We start from the raw sequence: 12,772 nt of genomic DNA, 5'->3' as shown, positions 1-12,772 counted from the left end.
CTGACATTTATACAGAGCCTTTCATCCACACATCTACAGGCTGGATTTTGCATTCAGAGGAACTCACAAAATTCTCTTGAAAACCATTTGTGATTTCACACTAAGAGGGCAAAATGCATCAAGCAGGGTAACTTCATTGTTACCAAAGCTCAGCCAACACCGGGACAGATGTTTAATGCCCCTGGAAGGTAGTTAAGCATGCTTCTGTTTAAAACTAGAGTACTCTTATTAACTTCAATAGATTTTCCATGGATTATAGTCACAAATGAGCCTATGTACTTTGGTAAAACTAATGCCTTCACCAGTACTTAACAGTCATGTCCTGCATCTCTATGCAAAAATCCCTCTGAATTTCCTTTACTTCTCATGCTCCTATCTCTAAGATAATCCCATAAATTTTTATTGTTAGTTAAAAAACATTTAAAGTCAGTTTTTTCAACAAGTTAGAAGTCAAAAGAGTCCTTTGCACAAGACACGAACAGTATGCTACAGTCTCTGTATTCAAAGACCAAATATTCATTCCAAACAACTGCATTTTTCCCTTCCTCTGCTAAGGGCACTACTTATTTAAACTGAAATTGCGATTAGAGATTAAGTATGAGACAACATTTCTTTCACTCCCACTCTATCTGAAAAGAACAGCTTCAAAGAAGGGGAGAGAAAAATTCATAGCAGTGTTTTCAATAGGGCACAGTGATCTGCTAAAGATAAGAAGCAGTCCTTTTTCCTTATTCAAATGTTAAGTTTTCTGAGGCAAATAATATTTTTCCCCTAGCTGGTCATTCATTCATCTACAGCTCCATGCAAGTAAGTCCTTTGCATGAGCAAGGTCGCTCTCACAGTTTCATTTTGATCAGACGTTGCTTTGTGCTGTGTATATTGGATTTTTTTTTTTCCTTTTGGCAACAAAACAGCCTCTTAAGACCTTTTACAGTAATTCTGTGCACTCGTCTTTCATTAGGACTACATTATCTCAGATCACTTCATGTTTATCAGAGCCAGCAGCTGAGGAGGTACTGCAGGATCAAGTGGAGCAGGCACCCACGCGCCAGCTCCACGCGGCACCGCGGTGCCAGGGCTGGGCCACGGCTTTTTTTCTGCATCCCCTCTCACCTCCGGCCTCAGTTCAATCCTCTCGATGCACCTGGTTATCTCCAGGCTTACCTGGAAATCGCAGTGAGGTAGCACACCCAGTGAAGCCGTGTTCCAGGCGTATCATTCTAGGCCTGTTACAAACACAGAGCACACATCCAGCCCCCGGAGAGCTCGGGCTGAGATGCTGGACAAGAGACAGAATGCGGGTAGAGACAGCCGGTGGGGGTGGGCACTGACGGGGCGCTATGGCTCGTTATGGTCACCAAATGGGGGCACCAGCTGTGGATTCACTCCTTTCACCCTCTCTCTTAGGCTACGAGTGCAGAGAAGAGGACAACAGCCAGCAGGGGAAGGCAGCACAGCACAGAGGGTCTGCCTGTCCCCGGCGGTGTTACAGCCATGCAGGGAGACCAGCCAGACAGGAGAGGAACCTAAATTACACCTCGTATGAAGTGGTGTGAGTATTCCCCGCAATCATAGCTGTTTGAGTTAGCACTGGGTTTCCCACAAGTAGAGCAGATCCTGGAGGGAATGAAGGCCACAGAGAGAAAGCAGGACTGGAATGTGATTCTCTTGCATATTTGAAATGTTATTTACTATCTAGTAAACCCATTTTATAGCAACCCTGCATTTTATTTTCGAACACTTCCATCGACACCCACTGTATATCAGTCATTATCTGATTATGGAAGCTTTCACAACAGTTTCCGGGCAGCTTTAAGAAGCTGCCAAAGAATTCAGTGTGGCAGAGGTTTGAGCTTTATTGCTGCTTTTCGCAGAAAGGCTGAAGAACAAATAATGGAGAAGGAAAAAAAAAAAAAAAAAGATGTCAATGATCAGTGCTAATGCACTAAGCCCCAGACCACGAAAAAAAGACCTTTGGGGCATTATACAGTTCAGGTAACCTGCTCACAACCTTCTGCCAGTGGTTCATGAGATTCCATAGCCTCTCTGGCTTTTTTATTAGTTCGTGAAGAAGAGCAATAAATAAATGTCATGTCATTACTGGAAAAGCACCTACAGGATATAAAACAAATATTAATTGTGCTTATAGTAGTCCAGTCAGGTGGTAGGTGAGCATCCTAGAGAGATGATGGACAGGTAGAGAAAGTAATCTCTCCATTTAAAAGAGATAGCTCACTCAAGCCATTTGTTTTTGCTGGCTGCACGTGAATGGGATTGTGCCTGCACAGATTACTTTTACATTCTCTGCTTCTCCTTGGGGAGAATACCTTGTCTTTTTAGGCCATTTAGTTGTGTTGATAATTTTTATTCTTTACACTAGGCTGTTAGCCAAAGCAAATGTTTGTGTTGTTTTAAAAACTTGAAGTGTATCACTGTGGGAAACTTAAAATATACAGATAACTTCAGAAAGCATTTTTGAAAAAAATTGTGATAATACCCCGTGTTATTTCACTTTTCTTCTATTAGTTTTACATGTAGCAGTGTTCAGTGCCTTCACAGGCTGTTTTTCTGTCCTCCTCCCTTCCCATTCCGGATATATGAAAATAGTGATATGATGTTAAGTGAAGTGAACCGTCAACAATTCTGTAGCAACAAAAGTTACAGAAGAAAGCAAGAAGCTAAAAACAAACATTATATTTATCTTTGAAAGAATGTTTGAAATATGTAGCTGAAGTAAGAAAAACACTTTGATTTGCATGCATATTAAGTATTAGCACTAAGCAGGACTCAAAGTGGTAATAGAAGGACAGGCAAAGTTTAATTGAAAATGACAAAATTAAATAAGACACAGTCTCTGAGCTCACGTGGGGAGCATTTGTCTCAGTCAATGCTACCAGTGCTGCATACCAGCTCAGTGCTCACATCAAAGAGATTAGAAGTTTGGCCGGTGAAGCCTGCCTCAGACTCTAAGTAAAACAAAGTTAGAGGGCTGAAAATATTCAAGGACTGCTAGGCACAGACCAAGGAAGCCTGGGGGTAGGAGCAGGAGGGAGGAGGAAGGTGTGTGGCTGCAGGGCCGCCCGCCCCACCAGCAGCTCCCCTGGCCCCAGGGATGAAAGCCGAGGAGGATGCGCACCGTGGGGGTCATCCCTGCTCACCCCGCACTGTGCTGGCAGAGGATCTGGCCAGCATCCACCACCAGCAGCCAGCAGGACCCTTCTCGCTGTCAAAAGAAAGATGAATTAAAGGTGAACCTGACCTGCAAAACCTAGGCTCGTGTATCTGAACCCAGGCTAACCCGGAGCTCAAGCATGTAGGTTTTGTTACAGCACTAGCAAGGAAATCAGGCAGGCACCAGCTCTCAGCCCAGCATCCTATATTTCTGCCTCATTTTTCATGGTGAAGGCATCGTCATGTGTTTAAGCATGCTGGAGGCTGTCCTGCCTAGAGCCCACCATGGATAATCTCTATATGTGTCCATTAATAGGGTGGCCGTCAAGTCCCCAAGCTACCAGTGGTCTTGGCATTTTCTGCACGGACCCAGATCTCTCTACCAGCTTGTTCTCCTGAGTCATCATAACCTCAGACCTGCCTTCCTTTTCCAAGACACACACACAGGCACAAGTCCCCACAGGTTTGTTGTTTTAGGAGCAGATGACATTAAAGCAGTACTGAGTTGTGTAATGTAGCTTTAATAAGCATGTGCTTTCTATTTGTCACTGCTTAAACTGTACTTTTATACACACAGTCTAGGAGTCTTGCTGAAATCTGCAAAACATTAACTGCAGAAAAGATGAAGGGAGTTCAAACACTCCCCAGGCTGGGGAAAGCGTCTGGCTGGGGAGACTGGGCTAGGAAGAAGTCATTTTGATGGAATTAAAGGAAATAGTAATCAGGGTTGTAGTGAGAACTCTCTTCCTCCAGTTAATGTATTTTCCTAAACAAAGAACAGGAAGTCATAACAGAAAGCGCCTCTGTGTTCCTCTGGCACACAGTGACCACGTCCTTAGGCAACCAGCTTAGCACAAATCTTTGACTGGGGGCAAATGGGAGATACCCCCCTTAGGGCGCACAGCCCCAGGCACAATCCCTGCCGTCCCTCCTTTTCCCACTCCAGGGATTTTTCTTCTTCCGTATGCCTCCTTAAATGGATGTCCCGTTGGCGGAGTAAGAAGAGAAATGGCAGTTTTTCCTCCTCCTCACCGATGCCTTCCCGGCAGCTCTCTGGCTGGCCGCAGAGGTTCTCAGGGTGCCTGCTCTGCAGCAGCAACCAGTCACTAACCAAGGTCACACACGCTGTCTAAGTGCCAGAAACCAGAAACTTTAAATAAAGTGCTGCTGAAGTAACTGTACAAACATCTTTCTCACAATAATCTGCTTGCTGTCTTTCACGTGTTTGCTAACGAGCTTTACCTCCTGTGGAAATTCAGCAGGCTCTAGCCGCACAATTTTCCAGCATTTGAAAAATATATCAGTTTTGATGGAAAGGGAGCCGGTGTTTGTTTTTCTGTGGTGAATTTTGTTTTTATTGCTCTAACTGCAGCTTCAGAAAATGAAATAGCTGTCAAAACAAATCAGGAGGAGGAATGCTCCAAACTTACATTTTTGGCACCATTCCGCAACATCAAGCATCCATCGTCTCATTTTTTTAAATGCTGAACATGGCTGAAATGAACCTCAAGATCAAAAAATAGTAGGTGTCCCATTAATTATATTTTGGTGTAGCAGTAAGCCTCTAAAGTGGAACTGATGCCACACATTTTCCTGATGCCAAAGCCTGAGGGCTTCTCCACTTTGCTGTGGCTGCCCCAGCACCTCTGAACACATCCCATCCCCACAACTCAGTAACAGTGGAAGAGACCGGAGGAATTTTTTTGCAAACAAGTGCCACTGATCATATTAATCATGTCACTAGTGCCAGTACTAGTCACATTTGCCACTGGGAAGGGTAACACTAGTTCCCATGGGGCTACACAGGCAAAAAATACAAGCATTAGAAATATGTTTGCAGGGCCAGGTCCCAACAAAGGTGATTGAAGCAATTCAGTGCGGTGTACTGAAGGGCTGTGTGTTACGAGCTGGTAATAAAAGCAGAGGTGCTAATACACAGTGCAGTTTGTCTTTACAAATGAACCTCTGTCAGCTTCTAACTAAGCACAAGCAGGTGTATGTGTATAATTAGATGCTCTGGTACGTGTGTCCTAGGAAAAAGCCTCCTCAGCATAGCCCCGTGATTTGGGTGGAGGACTGCACGTCTGAAGGCTAGAGCCTGCATCAGACCTGCTGTCTGTGGTAATACCAAATATTTTTGGCAAAGTAAATTTTCAGCTAATTAGGAGAAAAATGTTCAAAACGGAAAGTTACAAACTGAATAGCATTAGAGTGATGTTTGGGTTCAGACAATAATAATATTAAAAAATGATCATATTTATGAAAATGCTTATGATGAAAGTAATTTCCAAACAGAGTCTGCTAATAAGAGTAACAGCAATCAGCAATTAACTACTAGTTGTACAGAGAGATGTATGCTTTGTCTTATGTGCCACCTGGCAGTACATACAGATGTTAATGTGCAAATACAGAGTCCCGGGCTGAACAGGTGGCTTCAGAGAAATGTGGATATAAAGTTTTCTAAACAAAAAATAAATAATAGAAAGCCAGACAGGTTACCGCATTTAATATTTTCCATATGCAACTGCAGAATCACAAAATCCAGAGATTAATAAAGGGGAAATTATTCCATGTCAACACTAGTGAAAGTTTTAGAGGCCAAAATACTCTTGAGTCTGAGTTCAGCCATGAGAATATTCCCGCATGATTCTCTGGTAATAAAATAATGGGAAGAATAATGCATTGCTCTACACGGTACTGCATGGGAAGTGGCAAATAAGGACAGTGGTTGCATCTGTAGAGAAATAAACCCCAGGCTGGGCTCAAAGCCAGCTCTGCAGTTCACCTACACTTCTTTGCTGCTGTAGCAACCTGAATCAGCTCTGGGTTGAGCCATCTGGCTCTTCTCGAAGGGGAGAACTTCGTGTGCTCTCTGCACTTTTCAGCAGTCCCACAGCGTACGTGCGGCCCAGAGCTCCACGTCTATCGATGCCCAGCTCTGTGCTTCCCTCTGCCCTGTCTGCCCGTGGGATGATGCCACGCAGTCAGCGTTGGCCAGGCAGGACTGCCTGAAATCTTTTCTAGCAGGCCACAACATCAACGGCATGCCAGGGCAGATGGGATTTCTGCGCTTTCCAGGCTGAACCCAAACTGCATGCAAGAGCAGTAATGAATGCAGGGTTCTGGGATTGAGAAGACATCCCAGACTTCAAGACTAGCCCAGGATGACCAGCTAAATGTTGTGGTAGCCACAGAGACCACCTCTATCCAGATCTATAGGGCAGATCATGGACTCCAGGTCCTGTCATTCAGCAGCATGAAGGAAGGGAGCAGTTGGCATAAGGGGCTGCACATCACAATTCTCAAACACCATGCATGCAAAAAGCTCAGCTGGGACATGCTGAAGGAGAAGGGCACTGCTGGTCATGCCTCACTTCTGCCTGAGTGGCCACCACCCCCCAGGTTGCTCAGTCACACTACAAGTCAAATAGCCATAATGAAAAAGCAAGGGTAGCTATTTACTGCTTCCCCTCCTCTCCATGCTGTGCTGTGCATATGTTTGGACTCTTAGAATATACACAATATAAGGAGGAGAAGTATCTTTATTTAGTTTGTGGCATCATTTTTCTTTCAAGTTCCATTAATTAGGTTTTGTGTGCCTTTAGATAGTGTTTCATTGTAATTTTAAAATGCTAACATGCATGATTTTGTATATCCGTATATATGCATGGATCTGATATGATTAATTCCTATCTTAGCCCTGTGGATATCATAAAATTAGATTTTAAAAAGCCATTATTAAATTTCTAGCATTTGAAATAGTCCACAGAGAGTCACCCTGTGAATGTGACCAGCTTCAAACCCTTTTTCCCTTTATAAGGAGTGCTGTAAGATCTTTTGTTTTATTCATGAAATGTCACGTTGTCTAATATCACAGCACTACATCACATAACACATCCAGTTCTGTAGTAGTAAATCCCCTTATGTTTCTACATTGTACTCCAATTTGCGATATTAATGCTGTAAGTAACATGTAGTGACAACTGAAACTTCCAAAAGAACATACAATTTCCATTCCAGACACCCGCTATCATTTCCAGTAATGGGTATCCAGTCTGAATGTATGTTTCTAGCAGACTATAACAGTATGACTGTTAAAGTACCAGTGGTTCTTGTGAAACCACAAACACGCAGGTAATCTTCTGTGAATAGTAAAACATTCCCAAGAACTTTGACTTTTCCACTTCAGATCTTAATTTCTTGCTATTCCCTAAAAAGGTGTAACAATAACAACAATAATAATCATAACGATACAAGAATAAGTCAATGGCAGAGTAACTGTCAAGTGTCCTCCAGCAATACATCACCGCACAAGTACATTTCTGTATGCGGCAGACCTATTCATCCTGCCAATACTGTCTTCAAAGGCCCAAGAATTTGATGACTAAACCATGGATATCATCAGCAGACTACTCTGGGTTTAGTTCTCAAAGATCTCAGAGGTTCTCACTTGTCTCTGTGCCACCAGGTCTACAGAAGCTTTGCCACATTTCTGCCATGGGACACTTCCACCACACACTCAGAGGAAATCAAGTCCACACCTTCAGGGTTTCCAACCAGCCTTATCAGAGCCTCCTGTTTACCTCACCAAAAATAGCCTAGACATCTGCATACATGCTGTTCCTGCTCTGCCTGCAGCTGTATTAATGCCCGAAAACATAAGAAAAGAAAAATGAGGGGTAGCTTTTGAAAACTTGATCGTTGAAATTTAGAAAAAATGTTTAGATGAAAACAGCCCCATCCCCTCCTCCTTACACACCTCAACCACAAGTTTAGATTTGTTCAAGTTGTGGCTTTTCCTGAGGCCTCACTCTTTAGGAAGTTTTATCCTTTCCGTACTAACTGTTTATCCCAGAGGTAAATCCTCCCAGCTGCCCACGAGCAGAGGAGAGGTTCCCAGTGCGCTGCTGTCCCAGGGAGCACCGCAAGCCTTAGGGCATACTGAAGAGGAAGGTACCCACTGCATGTCAGGACCACATTTCTTTCAGGCACCAATGATTCGAGCGTTTAATTATTTTTTAGATGCGTCAAGGCAGGTGACACCATTGCAGGCAAGGCTCACAGCTCTCTGCTGGCACTGCAGCAGTGGTACAACCGTGCTGCAGGCTCAGCTTCCATTTCCCTGAAGCTGAACAAAAGTTGGGCTGAAAGAGTTTCCAACATGATTTAGGGCAGCCCTGGGGCTGCTGCAGCACAGCCCAGCTGCAGCCAGCTGCTGGCCCAGCAGAGGGGTTGGCTACATGGGACGTGCTGGTGCCCATGTGTGACGGCAGGGATGGGGGACAGGCAGCAGAAAGCCAGCCAGGGCAGCTCTGCTCTGCCCCACAGCTCCTGTGCAGGACAATCCTCAATTACTCTGCCTTGGTTGCTTTCTGCTGCCTCAGCAGAGAAAGAAAACTACTACCTGGACCAAAGTCCAAGGATTTAGCCCATAAATCTCAGGGCTTTGATTAATTCCTTTCCCTTTTTCCTTTTTTTTTTTTTTTTCCTTCACAGATGTTAACATTTTCCAAGCAGTTATGTGCTACCTTGGTGAAGTGCAAAGAAAATAGAAACTATGTCTGAAATTATACAAAGGATAAAGTAGACTAGCATGCATTAGTTTAATACAGCAATCAAGATTAGATAAGGGGCATATGCCCAGTGCTGGACCTGAGAAATGAGCAGGAATGCAGATGACATTTTTAGCATGTGTTTCTGATATAAAGTCTCTCACTCGGAGGGGAAATATGTTGTGTGCTAATACTGATATTTTCTTCCCTGATCCATCAGGTGAAAATATAATGGAGGAGGCAGGATAATACCATTTCCCTTACAGTACAATTTTCTTCCTGCTAGAATTAGATTTATTGTGTCTTCTCAGTAAAAACTGATAGCATCCAGCTCATTCCCATTTACCTCTCGTTGCTCCTGTCATCTGACATCTTTGTATAAACAGGCAACGATTTAAGAAAAGCGTGCAGAAGAAATGAAAACATTTTGCCTGGTAGAGGATGGTAAGCTTTGAAGCCAGTCATGGTGTATAAAGATATATGAAAATGCAGCAAACGCCTGAACCTTTCTTTTTAAAACGTAACAGTTCAGGAACATAATTGCTTTCATCACCCATCATCATGATAATGGTGATGATGGGATGACATATTAGCCATGCTTAAGTTATTTACTCAGAAAAGTAAGCTTTAATATGGAGTTGCTAAATACAGCTTGGGGACTCAGTAAATAAAGGTTTTTCCCATCACAGTTTGTTAGCTGAGATGCGGCAGTACAAACGTACCTAACAATTCAGAAAAATCTGGGGCCTTGCTGAGGCCTAGAATCCCAGCCTCGATTGCTTTCGAACAAGCCGCTTTCACTGGACATGTTATGAGCTTGCCAGTCAAACTAAGCACATCGGTAACGTCCTGAGAAGACGACAGATGTGTGAAAAGGTTCATTCCCACTCCTGAAGGGCTATCCAGAATTGGTGGAGGGCTTTTTAGCACACTGTGGGAGCCCCACACCGCTGCTGTGGATCCAGCAGTCAGGGATGGCTCTGTCCCTCTGACTCACCCTCGGGAGGAACCCGTCCCTCTGGGGGAGTCTGGCAAGATGAGCTGTCTATTTTAGGGACTCGAGTTAAAGCTAAACAGGAGAGAATACTCCCACACACGCAGCAATTTCTTGTGCAAACAGTGGCGGAACAACTGGACAATTTCTGAAATTATTTCTGCATAGTTTCCAGTGACACCATATCCAGCCTCAGTTGTTTTGCAAATTCAAATGAGATGTGCAGATAAACACACACACATAGACATCTACCCCAGCTGTGTGGCAGTGAACTCTGGCAACCCTCTGGCACTGATCTTAGCCCACTCCTCTCTTTAAATTCTCAATTTCACATCTGTATTATTTTTTCTGCAACAAAAAGAAAAAAGAAAAAAGAGAGAGACTGCCATGGCACACGAGGTTCTTTAACCTTGCCTATGCGATGCTCACCTGGTGCTGTTTTTGACATCAAAATCCCAGGACGGCAATATATGGCCTCTTCTCCCTTCTCACCAAAGGGAGTCACAACACAGTTTTTATAAGGCTGAATACTCCCACACAGTGAAAAAAAACATCGTGCTGTTCTTGTGTGTGTAGGCCTTATGAAAGAAATTCTTTTGTCAAAGAAACACCACAAATTATAGCCTAAGGCATAGAAGAGATCTAGATCCCAACTCAGATTTAGATGTGAAAACACTGTGATCAAAGATCTTGGAACTAAAGATGATTATACCCTACTGCAATGATCACCGCTTCTTTAAATACAAATCAAGTTGGTTAGAAACTTTTCACTGAAAAATTTTCCAAAGCAAAAATGGAAGTTGGATCAAATACAGATTTAGGAAAGTAGTTGTTTTTTTTTTTTTTATTATTAAAAATAAATTAGAAATTTTCAGACAGTTTGGGTTTTTGTATTAATTATATTTTCAATTGAAACAGAGTAACATTGACATTTTCTTAGCTTTAGATATACCCACCAAAAAAAAAAAAAAAAAGTGAAAAAAATGTAAGTGAAAGAATTTAAGCAGTTAAAAAAAATTTTAGAAGAAAAAAAAAAAACATAGCCAAAAAAAAAAAGATAAAATGTGGAATTGGAGAAAACTAAGTTTCAAAATTCATGAAAATAGGATTGGCTCTTACTTATAAAAGCACAAATTTCAAATAGACACCAGCCTAGCTTTTAAAAGTAAAATGACCTACAGTCATTGCTAACACTGCCAGGTGACACACTGGAGTACTGAGGTGTTAATGTCTCAATACATGAGTTAAGTTAATGATTCCTATCACAAACACTGCACATATCTAAAAAGCTATGTGGATGAACATCAAAACCGCTTATTTTTTTAAACACAAAGCTACTGGGAAACTATTTTTGGATTTTCATTATTCTTGTGGTATTAATCCCCTCTCTGCTTCTTCCGTTATTACCAAATTATGTTAATAAGCCTACAGATAGAAAAAAAAAATGTCACAGAGTCAGCTGGTAGCTAATATAAATAATTTATTTCAATTCTGAAATTAATCAATATATGACCTAATTTTTCTAGCTGTATTTTCTTCCATGGTTAGAAAATAGACAGAATTCCAATGTTCATTTCAGAATCCTTTTAGAAATTGAACAGTAGAGATCACATTTTCCAAACTGCCTAGTCTGTCTCCTCTAATTAATGATGTGGTGCACTGAGATAGATTGCTGCCCACTTTGCAAAGTGTTGCTTGAAGTTTGACTTGTATGACTGCCATTGACTTCCACAGCTGTTGCCATGAAAACTCCAAACCATCATTAAAAAAATAGATGTCCGTACAATAGAATAAAGGCAGAAGTTGCAAATAACATGCTGAGAAATCAAAGATCACTCCTCCAGCCTGAGCTCCGTCCAAGAGAAATGGCAGTTACGTGTTCTTGTGCCATTTAATCCTCAGCCCGGAGCTCAGCAGCAGAATTAGCAACGGCAACTTTTGAATCTATTTAGCAGAACTGAGGCCAATGAGTCATTCTGCAGGAGAAGTCAAAACCCGATCAGCTGAGAAGAGCTGCTGATCACAATCCCTTCTGTGGACTTCCACTGGCCAAGATCCACCGGCTCGTCCGGGAGTGCCCCATGGGGTGGCCAGTGGCCCACAGGAGCTGGCAGCATCTACAAGAGCAGCATGTGACTGCAAATTCTTTTGCTCACGGATCTATTTGTAAATGAGTTTTGTTTAAAAACGTCCAGCTGCAGAAACTTGGCAAGAGGGCTGCTCCCCAACACAAGCACTAACTCAGTTGTCACTCTGGATACGGAGCTTTTACACAATGTGACATTCCCACTGATGGATGATGTACCCAAACACGATGTCTATGTAATAAATGCATAGGAGTGAGTAAGCACATTTCATTCCCAAACAAAAATTGTGCCTAGGAGGACGAGAAATCAACAAACACGTTAGGGAAGTGAAAGGTCCCCAGAGGGAACTTTTCTCGTTAACCCTTTAGGTACTGATAAACTGAAAAGAGCAGTCACCTAGTCAATGTATGGAGAGCTGAAGGTCTCCATTGCCTTCTTTCTTCCCATCCATACCAGCATCTAACACCTTTGTAAGCAGGGATCAAGACCTGAAAGATTCTGGCCTGTTGGTTACATCTTCTGTTTCTGCCACTGAACCACAGCACACAGCAGGGGTATAGCAGTATTACAGCTCTGTTGGCACGTGCACAATTTTATTCAGCTGGTGTCTATTACTCTTGTGGAAAAGACCCACAAAAGGCAACTATATGCTCTGCTAGGCAAAACCTTGCTCTTCACATGCACTATGTAATCTACGTGATTGTGTCTTCAGACCCAAACACCCTCAGGGCCTAGGCGTGGAGAATGATCTCTGTTTCTGCCATATTTACTTCATAACTCTCTACCTTTATCATATTGTATCTCCCTGCAGATCACGAAAAGAAGCCTGCCTTTCCTAAATTCCCAGTAACTGCAGATGTCTTATCCTTTTATTTCCCTAGTTTCTGCATGCATTTCAATGTCTTCTTAGGGAGGGATAAGTCCTCTCCTCTCTCTCCACCTTCCTCTTCCTCATCCAGCTGAGAGAG

The 12,772-nt window shown here is 42.7% G+C and overlaps 1 long non-coding RNA gene across 1 annotated transcript in view; it reads right to left on the bottom strand.

Annotated features, from left to right (window-relative positions):
• The window catches only part of LOC106042168 (uncharacterized), a 34,960-nt gene extending 24,200 nt beyond the window's left edge, over positions 1–10,760 (bottom strand). The window contains exon 1 of the long non-coding RNA XR_010825366.1: positions 10,147–10,760. This is a non-coding gene — a long non-coding RNA (uncharacterized lncRNA). The remainder of the gene's footprint in view (positions 1–10,146) is intronic.
• Positions 10,761–12,772: the final 2,012 nt, after the last annotated feature.

Source organism: Anser cygnoides, chromosome 16 (genome assembly GCF_040182565.1).
Source record: "Anser cygnoides isolate HZ-2024a breed goose chromosome 16, Taihu_goose_T2T_genome, whole genome shotgun sequence".
Classification (NCBI taxonomy): domain Eukaryota; kingdom Metazoa; phylum Chordata; class Aves; order Anseriformes; family Anatidae; genus Anser; species Anser cygnoides.
This window is presented reverse-complemented; position numbering and strand designations above follow the sequence as displayed.